This window comes from Sebastes umbrosus, chromosome 18 (genome assembly GCF_015220745.1).
Source record: "Sebastes umbrosus isolate fSebUmb1 chromosome 18, fSebUmb1.pri, whole genome shotgun sequence".
NCBI classification, from domain to species: domain Eukaryota; kingdom Metazoa; phylum Chordata; class Actinopteri; order Perciformes; family Sebastidae; genus Sebastes; species Sebastes umbrosus.
The window spans coordinates 23,875,350-23,890,724 of record NC_051286.1 but is presented as its reverse complement, the minus strand read 5'-3'; the positions used below and the strand labels follow the sequence as shown (position 1 = coordinate 23,890,724).

At 42.7% G+C, this 15,375-nt stretch overlaps 1 protein-coding gene across 2 annotated transcripts in view; it reads right to left on the bottom strand.

Moving 5' to 3' along the window:
- LOC119476990 (heparan sulfate glucosamine 3-O-sulfotransferase 5) overlaps positions 1-15,375 on the bottom strand; it is an 85,982-nt gene that overhangs the window by 6,186 nt on the left and 64,421 nt on the right. The gene's annotated exons all lie outside the window — the stretch shown is intronic.

Below are 15,375 nucleotides of genomic sequence, written 5' to 3'. Positions count from 1 at the left end.
ATATTCTCAGAGCTAAACTAACTCTTCTGCAGTGTGTAGTTTGCGCGCATGCACGTGAGAGGTGGAGCGAGAGATCGAGTGAGAACGAGCGTGGTGTGTGAGTGAAGGCAAGCAGGCAGAGGAGCAGAGTACTGCAGAGACTCCGGCCCTGGAGACCAAAGCTACGGTCTCCCCTCTGTCTTCTGACTGTGGTTGGTAGGCCGAAGCAGGAAGAGTTAACACTGTTTTGCAAGATGGGCTTCACTAGATAAACTGTAACTTTGAGGTTTTGGTGCTTTCGTGTAGTTTGTGTTGGAGTCTGAGTCTGAACAGCGTAGCATGGGACACAGACCCACAATGATTTATACATGTAAGAAGTTACAAATAGTCCCTTTAATTCATCAAATATGTGACTTGAGTCTGACTGGAGTCCAAGTCATGTGACTTGAGTCCATACCTCTGGTGTAATCCATTCCATACTTTTGATCATATATTTTTGGTTTTCAAAAGGTGATAAAAAAAAGACACAACCGTTGAAATTTTTGAGATACTGAGGATCACTCTTTTAGCTGATTATTTGAGGCATTTTTCACCATCATTTGACAGATGACAGAGTAAGGACAGACTGTAACTCGGGGGAGAGAGAGAGGTATGATGCAACAAAAGAAGTCCCAAGGCTGGAATCAAACCCAGGACAGTGCGGTTACAGTACATGACATGCACTCAGCTACCAAGGCGCTCCAGAGGATCACTCTTACAGCTTGGGTACGTACTGTAACATTGGAGAAACTGCCAAGAGTACGCCGGCTTCTAAAAATGATTCAACCGAAAAACCCGGCCCAGTGTTGCCAACTCTTCTCCAATGAAATTAGCTGGCCACACTAGCTCCAAAAGTTCCTAAATCTAGAGAGAAAGTCACCAAGTCGGGTAGAGCGGATGCACGTACAGTAGGTAAACAGGCAGGTAGCCCGTCCAATCATTTCATTATGAAATGAATAAACAAATGATAAATAAATAGCTTTAATAGAGTCTCATGCAAACTGTTTCAGCAGCATGTGGAGAAATCCAAAGCTAGACAGACCTGCCGTGCATAGTTGCGGTTGCTAAACTATCATTGCACAAACAATCTTTGATGGAGGGGCTCAACAAAAGGTTGTTACTGTTCAGGAAGAGTTACATATAGTCTTGTTTTGAAGAGCCAAACTTTCAAAAAATAGGAACTCTTTCGGAGGCTATCGACAGAGTGTCCACACCAGACGCTACAACCTTGTACTAATGAATAGAGAGTACCACTATCTGCACATTCTTCATGACTTATTTATAAGCAAACAGAGAATTAATTGTTTGCCCTGTCAAGGACCCGTGCCAGGCTGCGAGCAGAAGAGGGGAGGACCATTCAGAATTATCAATTATGGAGTAGTTATTTTCATAACCTATGCACTGGGCCAAAGCCTGTTTAAAGAGCTGAGAGAATTTACAGTGGCTCTGTCTGTGCATATTTAACTGCACTATACAGTTATAATCATATGCATGCATATGGAAAATAAAAAATCCACTTTCCCTCCTGAATGTTGACAACATCTTTCTAATCTACAGTGCTGGTAAAATGTCTCTCACTTCTGAGATGACACCTCTGCTCCTGCCAGGTAGCATCACTCCTGAAAAGAAAGTTATTTATGTTGTCTATAAAGCAGATTCTCATACAGCGTGACCTACAAAACTCGGCTTCAAGACAGAGGGATGTTTTTGATGGAACAACCAGAGGGTAGCAGCATCGCTGGGAGAAAGAAGAAGACAAAATGGTGAAGTGCTAAACGCGATGCGGAGAGCACAGATATATCCTCAGCAAGGGAAACAACATTTGTCGGGAGACGCTTTAGATTGAAGTGCGCTGTCAGTAACAATCTTGGGGGGAGTTTTCCATGCAGTACATGGGCACAGGGTGTCGGATCCGAAAAAATCTAATAGCACTTTAAAAGTTTCTCACTGTGTGGAGAAAATGTTTGTGGTAAAACTACACTTTAAATACTGCAGAGTGAGCTGACATGAGTGTGAGGGATTTACAAGAGAGCTTTGATTGAGCTCTAGTTTACAGTTTCACAGGTGCAGTAAACTGTGTTCAGCTGTACCATTTATATGCCAAGAAGAAAGTAAACTAGTAAGTGAACTCCAAAGCTAAGAAAAAGCTGCGATGTTTAGTACACACTGAATACAAACGTGTTGCAAGAAACTAACAATATTCAGAGGCTTTGCTGCTATGGTCTTACTTGGTCTCAGGGCCGGCTCTATAGCCATTTTGGTGCCCTGTAGGCGAAATTCGGATTTGACTTTAACCCTGGAGACTCGAGTTTGCATCCTGTGTGGAACCACCAAAGTGTAGCTGTCTTTGTGTTCACAAGTGTTAAGTTTCACTTTCACTTTTCAAACGTCGTCATTTCAAGCCCAAACATGATCTTTTTCCCGAACTTAACTAAGTAGTTTTGTTGCCTAAACCTAAAAAAGCGGTATTGTTTGTGTTCAAAACATAACGTTTCATGCAGTTTTATGTTAGATGTGTTGCTTTTAAGTTTAAGCAGGCCCCTGCTGATACACATCTATGAGGCTTATAACGCACATTGAATGAGCTGATAACAGTCATATTAGGTGACAGAGATCACTCTCTACCTATCTCAGACCATCCATCCACCATCCTCTGCCTTCACTACGCGCAAAACTGGGATGAAATGAAAAGCAGGTCATTTTTCTTTACACAGTTTTGACCGACATGTGTCATGACATGAGTGATCAATCATACGTGAGCTCACGGCCTCCTGAGCTAATGGGCTGAGAAAGAGCGCAGCAGAAACACTTGGAAGACAGAAACCAGTAAGCGATTAGGAGAATGCTGACTGGGCTTTTCGTGTGTAATTAAAACACTGAAAAGCGTTGCTGTTTACAGGACTGATAACAACTATAATTAGTTTCCAAATACTGGAACGTGGAATATATGAGCTTGAAAAAAGAAGTGTCTATTTGCGGTGACACTGCACAAAAAGCAGTTTAGTTATTAAAACACTTGCTGTGCGGTGCTAATAATCTGCAGCGCTCTGTTCTCATTTTTAGAGGAGTACACGAGGCCACTGGTAAAAATAGAGAACTGGCGCTGAGCTCTCATTAGATTCCCTCCTATTCTGTTAATTCATTGTGTTACTGAAAACACTGCTGTTGGAAGAGAAAAGAGGACCAGCGGTATCCGAGTATCACACATACTGTACACATATACTATAAACTGTGAGGCCTGGGGGATCAGTCATGAGGACAGCAGCCGCAGTGGCAACAGCTAGGTGGTGTGACAGGAAAACCTTTGGGGGGACTCGTGCCATATTGCACCCAGATCTATCAAAACAGATCAATCCTGTGAGTGAGCTGTTGTTGTTTTAATGTTAGCAGGAGTGTGAAATATCCAGACAGATGGATATTAGAGGACTGAAGAACTGTTTCTGTGTGAATGTTTCCATGTCCAAGATTTGAAAACACTTCTAATAATGACCAATTTTATTCTTGTATTCATCTTTACCAGATATTAGGGATGGGACATTTTTTAAATAGATTTTTGTTGTTGCCAGAATTGATATATTTGCTTCATTTGAGTCTATGTGGAGGTAGAAGGAAGTTGCCGCTTTTATTGTTGTAGTCTGAGTAACATGACGTCATATCCGCTCCGTATCCGTCAACCAAAACAAACCGCAGCGAGCCGAAATGACAAAGTAGAAAACAGTGGAGCGTCTGCGTGGATGCGACCTTCACCCTCACATGTTAAATCCAGCGTGGTAAACACTACACATCCAGTAAAGTATGGAAACACTTTGGGTTTCACACATTGACAGGAAAAGCAGAGCTAGACATCACGGCTAAAGCTGCATGCTAAGTCTGTCACGAACAGGAAATGTTATCGTGTCGTGGTAACGTGCGGACGAGCCGGCCGTCGCTCTCATCTCTGTGGTCAAATGGGCCGACGCTACAACTGTAAAGCACCCATATACTGGCATTTATGTTAAATGCATTCAAACGGCCCCGATGGAGCTGACCATGGATGGATAAAGAGAACGGAGCTGACAGGGAGAGCTAGAGGCATTAGTTTTATTTTACAAATTAAGATTTCTCACACAAAATATGATCAGCTTATTTCAATTTGAGATGCATTATTTATTTATTTATTTTTTAAATTTTTATTTGGAAAAGGCAATATCACAGTGTGTACAAAACCTTTAAGATATTTGTACCTAAAACCCTTTTCCAGTTTTTATATGCGTGTACAGTATATATGCATATGCATGAAAAGAGGTATGTGCATGCCGCAGTACCTGTGGGTCATAACTCTATAGGTCCTACATACTCACTTCCTAAAGTATGTAACCATATATACCCTTCAACTGTTTAACACATCAATATTCATCTGCATATCCACATGTATTCAGCTTACATGCCCATGCATACTTCTCCTTCAGACTGTCAGCAGTTATGTAACTACATACATTAGAACCAAGGGAGCTCACACTTCTTTCTCAATATTCTCATCAAGAAGAGGGAAGCAGTCTGCTCGTATTGGGGTTATGAATTTGATCCATTTATTCCAAATCTGGTCAAACTTGCCTTTTTGGATCCTCAAAGAGTAAGTCAACTTTCCAATTTTAAACATTTCAAAAATGATTCCAAACCAATCATCCAGTGTAGGTGGTACTGGATTTAGCCACCTTCTTGTGATTGATTTTTTTTTTACTTGCCGCCAAAAAGGGCCTGCAGCAGCTTTATATCCCTCCTCTGTTTCAAAAACAAAACGTGCATGGCCCAGATAAAGAGTCTGAGATGCATTATTATGCAGTGTTCACACCAAACGTGAAGGGAATTTTTCGCCTTGTGTGCAAGACACACCGGAGAGGAGGAGGAGGAGGAGGAGGAGGGGCTTATCTCCATGGATACCAATAACGTTTCATCAACCATGGCCAAAATAACCACTATGCTGCCTTGTACATGTTGTGGAAGTCCCAGATACGTTGGAAACCCAAACGCCGTCCTGCCTGGGTTCACAGTATCAACCGGAGGCGTTTCCGCGAGCTGTATTCACTGTATCAATAGAAAGTCACTTGTTGGCTGAATTAATCTGGTTTACTACAGAGGTATGAACCCAAAATAAAAAGATTGTGCTGCTGAAATAACTACATAATGACGCTGATTTGTAAAAAAGTCTGAATTGATGCTTTGTCAGGTCTGTCCGCATGACGACAAGCAAACAACTTTAAAAAAGCTTGTTTTCTGAATGGAGTTTGGATGGATCTGTGCCAGGCTATATATGATAACATTGTAGCTGCTCCATCAACGCTCAAAATAACGTCATCTTTACGGCATAAATACGGCAGCGATGTTGTTAGTTAGACAAATAATCTTTGTTGACAGATTGGAAGTCCACTAGAAAAACACAAACAACAATACATACATTAAAATAGAAACATTATAGATTATACCAATATATGGTTTGTACACATACATTTCTACACATAGTTTCATCTGGTCTCTAAGGTACTATCATAGAGCTCTGGGTGCCACTGTAGACCGTATATAAGAAGTGGACGTCACCGATTGGTTTCTGGACTGCCAATTTGAAGCCTCAAGTTCAGCATTTTGGCCGTCGCCATTTTGGTTTTTGGTCGTTGCCATGTTTTTGCAACCAGAAGTGACACGAGAGGGAGGAGCTAAGTACAATCGAACTCTGAATAAGACATTTTCAGGAGACCAAAAATGTTACAATTAACTTTCATGAACGGGAAACACACTGTGAAAGGGTTAAAGTTGTAAGGACAACACCGTGGTAGCGACCTGTCAATCACAAGGTAGCTCGGCCCTAAATCATCCCCTGCTTTATGGTCTATTTGACTCTAAATGGGACCATAATTTACTAAATGAACATCATGCTGTATTGAAGAAGACTTGAAACTAGCGATTGAGACCATAAACTCATGTGTACAATGTTTACTGAGGTAATAAAGCAAGTGAGAAGTAGGCTCATTTTCTCATAGACTTCTATACAATCAGACTTCTTTTTGCAACCAGAGGAGTCGCCCCCTGCTAGTTTAAGGCACTTCCGCATTGGCTTCACTTCTCAGACCCGGAGGTTGCAATCTGGTGTCCACAGACAGCTACAATCATTTTTTCCTCCATTTCTCACTCAACGTCATTTCGGTAGAGACATGAAATATGACAATAGAATAGAAATAATTTTGTTTTACTTTTGTACGGCACTTTTTAGGCGGATGTTTTCCTGGTGTCCGGTAGTCGCTTTCAGTCCAAAATGACGGAAGCGTAGCTCTGCTGCTGGGTGTTAGTGCGTAATGTAAAGGAAACATGCATTCATTTACTTTTTCATTTGCTGATTTTCTCAAAATTCAGTATATATTTGCGATACATTTGGATGGAAACCTGGCTAGTCAGACTCAAGTGTTTGAGATAATTTCTCTACTGTCACTTTTCCCAAATCTCTACAATAGAGGGGGTGTCTACAATGTTATCATGACCAACAGATATAATAGAGAAAATTATCAATAATCAATCAATAATCCTCCAATATTTTGGGGACATTCAGCTGACTGACTATAAATATCAGTCACCACACACTTCACACAGCCTTCACTTCATTTCATCCTCTGACAGAACTGGTGCACACTCCAAAGACCGTCTGCCATTAAAGATGAAGTCATCCACTCATCAAAGTCATTTACATGTAAGAAAAAAAAACAAAGTTAATAATATGCATTTGGCTCTTTGTTAGCAAAAATCAATCCTCTAAAGTTTGACGGAGACGGAGAGCAGCTGCAGCGTGGCGTCGAGTCAGCTGGGGACGTCGTGGAGGGAGAAGAGAGAAGGGAAGACGGAGAGAGGGCAGAGCGCTGATGAATTATTCACCACTATGTGCTTTATTATTGTTATTGATCTTTGCTTATGCACAAGGGAATGATTGTGGTGTTCAGCTTATAGAGCTCCGCCCTCCGCTGACCTCCACTCTGCTCCTCTAAACCGGGCGTCCATTTTGTGATATTACACCTACATTATTTATTATCGCTGCAGAACCCTTTGTCTCCAGCTCTGCTCCGGTATCCTCTTATCCTCTGACACCGTGTACTTTACAGGAGGCATCTACTGCAGGTAAGAAACAGTGTTGGGCAAGTTACTTTCAAAATGTAATATAATACTTTCATTTGAGTTACTTTACAACATTAGAGTCTGTGTTCCAAAATAAAATAATACCAAATCCAAAATAAACCAGAAGTACGACGAGGGTATGTTGTGTCACAGCGGGTCATCAAAGTACAGAAGCTCCAGTTCATTGCAGTTCATTACTAATCCAGTGGTGGCTGATATTATACAGCCTAAAGGCCTTTTCACACCAAATCCGTATATTTCATCCGAAATTGTTGCACATTTATAAATAATCAGAAGGACTCAGGCGCCATTTCCCCACTCTGCCCGTCGGACGCCGATGCGGCGCTGGGCTGTTCCCTCTTCGCTCGCCGCTACTGAGGAATCCTGATGGGCAGCACCTTCTAAGAGCAGAGAATACTACTTATTTTTCCATGATTTTGAAAGCTAATGTTATATACTCGGCGATTTTTTCGGTCATTCAAATTTGGCTGGGTGGTTAGTAACTAGGGATGCACCGATACCACTTTTTTTCAGACCGAGTACAAGTACAAGTACTTACATTTGGGTACTCGCCGATACCGAATACCGATACGAGTACTTCTCTGTGCCAAAAGACTCTTGTTAATAGCCAGCTGGGGGGTGTGAGCGACACACCGCAGGCTGGGGAGACCCGCATACGAGTCGGTGCGCCGCGACCGGCTCTAGGTCGGCTTGGAAAGGCTTGGGGCGAAGGTGCTTCCCCGGGCCGTGGCCAAAGTGTCACCGGGGCGGACTGTCCTTAGTGCGCCTCAACCGTGTTGTGCCCCCAGGGCGGGGCTCGGCCCACGTAAAAGGCGCCAGGGGTCTGCGGCGATGTCGGCAACCCACCCGAACCGTCTTGAAACACGGACCAAGGAGTCTAACGCAGCCGCGAGTCAGAGAGTGCAAACAAAACCCAATGAAAGTGAGGGCACCATCAGGGAGGTGGAGCGTGAGCTCGTGCGATAGGACCCGAAAGATGGTGATGAGAGGTTAACGTCACGCTGCTGTAAAGTGGTATCGGTGCCGTTGTATCGGAGCCGTTTTGCGAGTACGAGTACATGAGCAAAATATCGGACCTGATACCCGATACTGGTATCGGTGCATCCCTATTAGTAACACATTTTTCTGTGGTGTGACAAACCCAGAATGCATATTTATTTTTGCTTTACACAGACTTTATGTGTATCAAACTGCCTCTTAATGTCTGAATGAGTGATGAGTCCTGTCCCAACATTCAGAGCTGCAACATGTCAGTAAACACCCGCATTAGAAAGCCCAAACCTGACCAGCTCTCTGGGTTTGCCACTAGACTTGACAGTTGACCTCTCATGTAATCCCAGAGCGAACCTCGTTTTCATCCCCAAAGTGGTTAATCACTAAATCGAACAACGACGAGCACAGCTCTGACGTGACAGCAGAGGAATCCACCATCAGGAGAGCAGCATCTGGCTTCACTCACCACTGCTGTGTGACCCTCAAACACCAAATAAGACAACAAACAGGAGGAGATATCCCCACAAGGTTTTCATCTCAAGGCCCTGTGTGTAGTGTGCACTTACTCCCATTTTAACTCCCACACACAAATACACACATGAATGCAAGCACCCGACTCACAAAGACAAACACAAAGACGCTCCTTTGAGAGGTTCAGATGAATGACAAGATATATCCTTTTAAGAGGAGTGAGCACATCCAGCTGAGTACATATCACTTCAAACAATATCCTGTCATCTTGTTCTTCTCTCCTCTTTACTCTCTGCCTCTGAGCACACGCCAGAAGAGAATACAAACATTCCCAAAATAGGCCAGGGTTGAGCAGCGAGCATAAACACACTAGAAGCAGCATCATGTGTTGTGATTACACTAGAAGAATCTTTTTGCATGTCTGATCCCTGGCGATCTTCTGCAGATGTGTCCAGACATCCAGCATTCATTATGTCCAAGAGGTACATGTGATCATCAGATCAGAAACCTTCCACCTCCATGAGGAGAAGAATTCCCCTCTGGGGTTGAGGAATGGAGAGTAAGGAGGAAGGAAAAGTGACTCTCCATCTCAGGATGACGGATAAATTACAAAATGCTCTCTTTCATTGCAATGTTGTAGATCCTTTTTTTAAATTTCTTTGTAGATGTTGTGTTATGTTATCTTTTTAATGTAAATTTAACAGTTTTTACAACCGTATGTAAACATGTGCAAAATTGACAGTAAATACACAGGTTTGGTGTTGGGAGAAAATGATGTGATGAAAAAGATGTGGTCATTGAATGCATTTTGTATCAACGTTTTAAAAAGTAATCCACAATTTAGTCCACTTTACCTTCTGTCAATTTGGACTAAACTAACTAGTGATGGTACTAGGGCTGTCAAAGTTAAGGCGATAATAGCATGTGAACGCAAATTAATTTTAACGTCACTAATTTCTTTTTTAGGTTAAAGCTAGAGTGAAAATACTAGTATCATATGAAACAAGAAAAAACCTAATGAATCCATTGGTACCAACCATGTCATACTAGCTTGTCGCAAAGGAGGCTAAATAACGCTCCAAAAGTACGCTCAATTTTGTCGAGGAAAAACTTTCAAGGCCATTTTCAAAGGGGTCCCTTGACCTCTGACCTCCAGATATGTGAATGAAAATGGGTTCTATGGGTACCCACGAGTCTCCCCTTTACAGACATGCCCACTTTATGATAATCACATGCAGTTTGGGGCAAGTCATAGTCAAGTCAGCACACTGACACACTGACAGCTGTTGTTGCCTGTTGGGCTGCAGTTTGCCATGTTATGGGTTGAGCATATTTTCTATGCTAAATGCAGTACCTGTGAGGGTTTCTGGACAATATTTGTCATTGATTTGTGTTGCTAATTGATTTCCAATAATAAATATAAAGGTACATTTGCATAAAGCAGCATATTTGTCCACTCCTATGTTGATAAGAGTATTGAATACTTGACAAATCTCCCTTTAAAGGTACATCTTGAACAGTGATTAATTATTTTAATTGATTGACAGCCCTAATAGAATGCCAATTGCAAACAACTGTATCCAATCAGGCAACTTACAATGCATCAACTCTATCCGAGCATCACAAAATGGCATATGTTCAACAAAAAGATTCTTTCAAATTCTTAAATAAAATGTTACTTTTCAAATGTGCAATGTATGTAGATGATACGGTCAGAGGCTAAATGATGGTTGCAATTTGAAATTATTCCACAACATTTTCTGTTCCACATCTACCACAAAGTCAGTGTTTTTACAGTAAATAGAAAACAGGTGCTCTGAAGATCATGTTTGAACTTGGTGGTGAAAGTGACCTACAGTATTAACCCGGCTCAAGCCGAGCTAACAAGTGTCACATTTCATCCTTTACCAGCCGTTTCCAGCAGGCCTGTGACTGTCTATTATGAGTCTGATGTGATTGTGCGCTTCATGTCACACAATTGTACATGGTGACAGCTAACAAGATTAAGTAAGAAGGCCTGTTTTTAGCTTTAGAGAAAAGAGCACTAATGGGATTTATTAGCGGAAGGCATGTGTTATGGTGAAAAGGGAGGTGCTGGACAGGGTGTGTGCGTGTGTGTGTGTGTGTGTGTGTGATGGGAGGGTCTCTCCGCTCTCCACCTCTGGGAGAATCCTGAATCACATCAGCTCAAACCACCTGCTAGTGAAAAGGTCTCTCGAGCAGCTGTGTGCCTCTAACAGCTGCAGAGCCAACAACCCCCCCACCACCCTCCAGAGGAGACACCAATGTCCTACCAACCAACCAACCAGCTCCATGTTCTCCTCTGTTTCCCGCCGCTCTGGGTGGAGCAGGGAGCTGCTGTTGCCTGGTTCTGGCCCTACAGGCCGACCAACAGACAGGCGGGGCGGTGTTGCCGGGCCTCTGAGCGCCGCCTGTCGTGTCTGCGCTCAATTCTCAGCACTCCCTGCAGCAGCTTGCCTCCGCAGCTTCACTTCATCTGATTTTCTTCCATTACCCTGACGTGCTGTTCCCCCACACTGAGCACAGCTGCCTCTGCTCACCATGTACAGGCAGGAGAAACGACAACAACGGGCATCCTTCCAAACACTCGCTTGTCAGTTGAAAACATCTATATCCAGATATCTGGAGGAAGTGGTTGATGATCTTCCACTCTGTGGTCTAGACAGTGTGCCGTTCTGATAGTCCTTGTGATGTACTATAAGCACTCATTTTACCGCCCACACACATAACTGTTTCTTCTACTGACAGCCATGCTTGATGCTTGACTTTTTCTCGGCAAAAGTGGCTCTTCATTTTTAAGAGGTCCTACTGGAAAAACTCTAATTTGTGTCTGTCTCTAACATTTATGTTGAGTAGTGAAATAAAAATAAATAATTTTCCAAGGCTATTTATGACCAACTCTTAGAAATAATGGTTCCAAAAGGGTTCTTCCTGAAGTACTGACTTCTACCCAGAACCATTTGCTTCTGAATAACCCTTTTTTTGAAGAAAGGGTTTATCAAGGGTTCTTTGTACGATTAACGCTTCGTCCACACTGGGAATGCTGCGGCGGCTGCATAATTTACGTGTCGGGTGTTCAAACCAGCTGCGTTTCTGCTGCTGCCAGCCCTTTCTTTCTACATAGAGTTTGCCTTTCATAATGGCCATTTCATTTCATTATGAATGTCATTTAGAGACAGAGACAGAGAAAGGTTAAGAAACACGTGGTAATTTGTAAATAATAGTAATAATCCACAATTAAAACCCCGTACTTTATTAATACATGGAGCCGTGCAATTCACTGCATGTTCTACAACACTGTCTTGCAAATATTTCGGAATAAAAGCCTTGTGTTAACAAATGAAGGAATTTTGCCCACAGAAAAAAATGCTTGCAGGCTTTTATTTTGAAATGAAAGCAGGAAGTGTTGATTTAAAAATAAGTCTTTACTTTTTTCATATCCGTAAATTTTTTTAGAGATAGAGACATCGAAACTGTAGTAATGTTGCTGGTATGATGTCAATATACAGTCAATAGATTACTTTCACTGTCTGTTGTCGCTGTGAACCGCGCAAGGATCACGTCAAAAATAGGCGCGACCTCGAATCTCTAGAAGAGACGCAGCTGACACACAGCCGAGCCGCACGTGACCGTGGTGGAAAGGTTCTGGATAGAACCTCCGGAGAGGGTTCTAGGTGGAACCTTTCACAGATGGTTCTATGTTTGGTTCTAGGTAGAACCTTCATAAAAAGGTGGAAAGCATGCCTGAAAACAGGCTGAAGGCTTGGCCTGTGGTGTTGCTGCTTGCAGCTTTCTCGAGAACCGCTCATACAAACAACTTCACACTCGACACTGCTCTTCCTTGGCTCCTGAGCAACACACCTGCCATGACATGGTTGCATGACACACCCAAGTCGTGGCTATTCGCAGTCGGAAACACCGGTGAAATACACTCTGGTTCACAGGAAAAAAGGGGGCAGACATTACTGTTAGGCGAGGTAATCAACCGCCCGGGGCCCCAAACTAAAAGGGCACTCAAACAGCTATAGATTTATTATGATGTTTAGATATGAAAAATATTGAATTATGTTACTGTTCTAATACATTGTACCCCGAAATAACTTACAAAAGGCTGTGTTACTGGTTCAATGAAATATGACACATTAATAATCTAAACTATCCAGCATCATATTAGAATTGAAATCTCCACCTTGAGCAGATATATAAGTACATAAGTACATTGTGCTGATAATGCCTCTCGTTCACTCTGCACTTGAGGCAAAAAAAAAATGAATGCGGTACTTTTAATGATATATAGATTAGATTTACTATTAACAGTTAATAGTTTTACTGCAGAAAAAAAATTGTTTTGAGTAGGAATACTTCTTCTACCACTGGCAATACCAACATTAGAGAGAGGGTGAAAGGGAAAGTTAGATGGTGTTTGTCCTTGTGGCCCCCAAAATCACTAAATCCACCCCTGAAAAACACACCCAGGTTGTAGCTAATCGCAGTCAGAAACATCGGTGAAATATACTTAGCGGAGGTAATTTCCAAATAGACGTAGGCTTTGACTATAACCACTGCGGTTTTAAAGTAGATTTAATTAGTGGAGGTATTTTGCTGCCGGTAATGTTATTAGTGTTATAAGTTAGTATCAAGTCTGACAGCGGGGAAATACAGTCTTACTCACGGGGGGGAAAAACACACCTAAGTCACAGCTGACTCATGGTCACACCGCTGAAATACACCAAGGTGGCTATCCGCTCGGGTTGACTCCAGGGAAGTGAAGAAGAGTTCGGTTGTAAAGTGAACTGCAGACAATGAGCTGCGCAGTCTTCCCGCTGGCCAACATGCTGGACTGTCCACATATTATCATTAACATCATTGATGGTTGATTAGTTATTGTAACAAAAATGCACTATTACAATCAAATACATGTAGAATACTACCGACTTGGCACCAATGTGAGTTCAGTGACCTCATAACCCTTCCTTCTTTTATAGGTTCCTTGACTCCAGCTCCAACCTTTAACACACAGGTCGATACTGATCATCTCATCTGACTCTTGGAAAGAGAGTGAACAAGCTTAATTCCAAAATCTCAAACTCTTCCTTTGAAATTGATCTGAGAACAGAGCCAGCTGCAGTAGTCAAGATCCTCCTTTAAGAACTCAGACAGCAGATAAACCAAATCTCTTAATATCTGTATGTGAATCTGTTTCAGTCAGCACACTAACACCTGATCATCCTGCAGAACAGCGAGCGTCTCTTTTCCCAAGATCCAACAGGAGATATAGACAAACACGCTGGCTGCTTTTTTCTTTTGTTCACACAGATGAAAGAGTAATAAGAAGAAGACCAGATTTTTATCAGCAAATTATGCACACACCAGGGTAAACAACACCATCATCCCTTCAAGGCTGAAACAGGGACAGCCCGTCCACACAGGAAAAAAACCTTGTCATCTCATTTCATAGCTGGACAAGCAGAGGGCCCTCGGGGGGGAGGAAGGTGGCAGGCAGAGGTTAGAGCTGAGTAATGTGTAAGTGATGAGACTCTGAGTCATGAAAACACTGCAGGGATTGCTGAGATATCTCCCCGCTGAACAACCAGCTCACGCCATTCACCTCCTCGTTCGTCAGGCCCAGCCTCTGATCAGCTCCTCTTTGTCGACTTGAAATGCAGCAACCTTGGGCCATCCTTGCTGCGCGGCTTCAATCAAAGACTCAGCCGCGGCTATTTCATGTGCGCGCCCTTCGAAAAAAACATATCAAGAGCCGAGGAGCGTCTATCCGCCGCGCTCAACTGTAAGTGACACTAACGCAGATAGGATGTTAGCGGGGGTTTGACAGCCTGTGTGAACGTCCTGGGGATTGGTGAAGATGGAGGGTGGGTGGGGGGGGAAGGGGAGCCAGAGGTGGTTCTAGGTGTAAGGCAGCCCCGCAGCAGGAGTCGGCATATGCGTCGAGCTAATTAGCCACGCAGCGCTTGTGCAAAAACCTCTTAACTGTTTCCAGCCATCAAGCACCTTGTGATTCCTTCTGACAGGCCCTCTGCTCTGCTTTGCATAAAGGGTGTTTAAAATTTCATCCGCCAGAGGCAGAGGCCGATCATCACTGCCCGGGATCCTTTCTCCATCAGGCTGTTGGTAAGTAGCAAAGCTCAGCAGGACATACGCACCTATCATCTTTGCTTCATTAGCCCTTTCTCAGACTGTTCAGATGGTTAGTTGTTCAATGGTAATGGGTTCCATTTCACACCAGTATGAAAATTTGTCTTATCTTCAACTTTATTAGGTTCGTCATATACCGACACAGTCTTGTGAAATAGTCACAAAATGGAATCTATTTGATTTGTGTACATAGACACGAATTTCCCTTTTTTTTTTGTGGCGCTCAGCACGACTTTCAACGATGTATTTTTTGTGCGTTATCCTACGAATGTCCAGCAACACATGTCAATTTCCGCTCCAGTCATTTCAAAATAAAACTCCTTAGTTATGTTTAGGAATAGATCGACTTGTTTAGACTAAGGCAACAAAACTACTTAGTTAGGTTTAGGAAAAGATCGACTTGGTTAGGTTTAGGCAGCAAAGCTACTGAGTTGGGTTTAGGAAAAGATCGACTTGGTTAGGCTTAGGCAACAAAGCGACTTAGTTAGGTTTAGGAAAAAATCTACTTGGTTAGGTTTAGGCAACAACACTACTTAGTTAGGTTTAGGATAAGATCGACTTGGT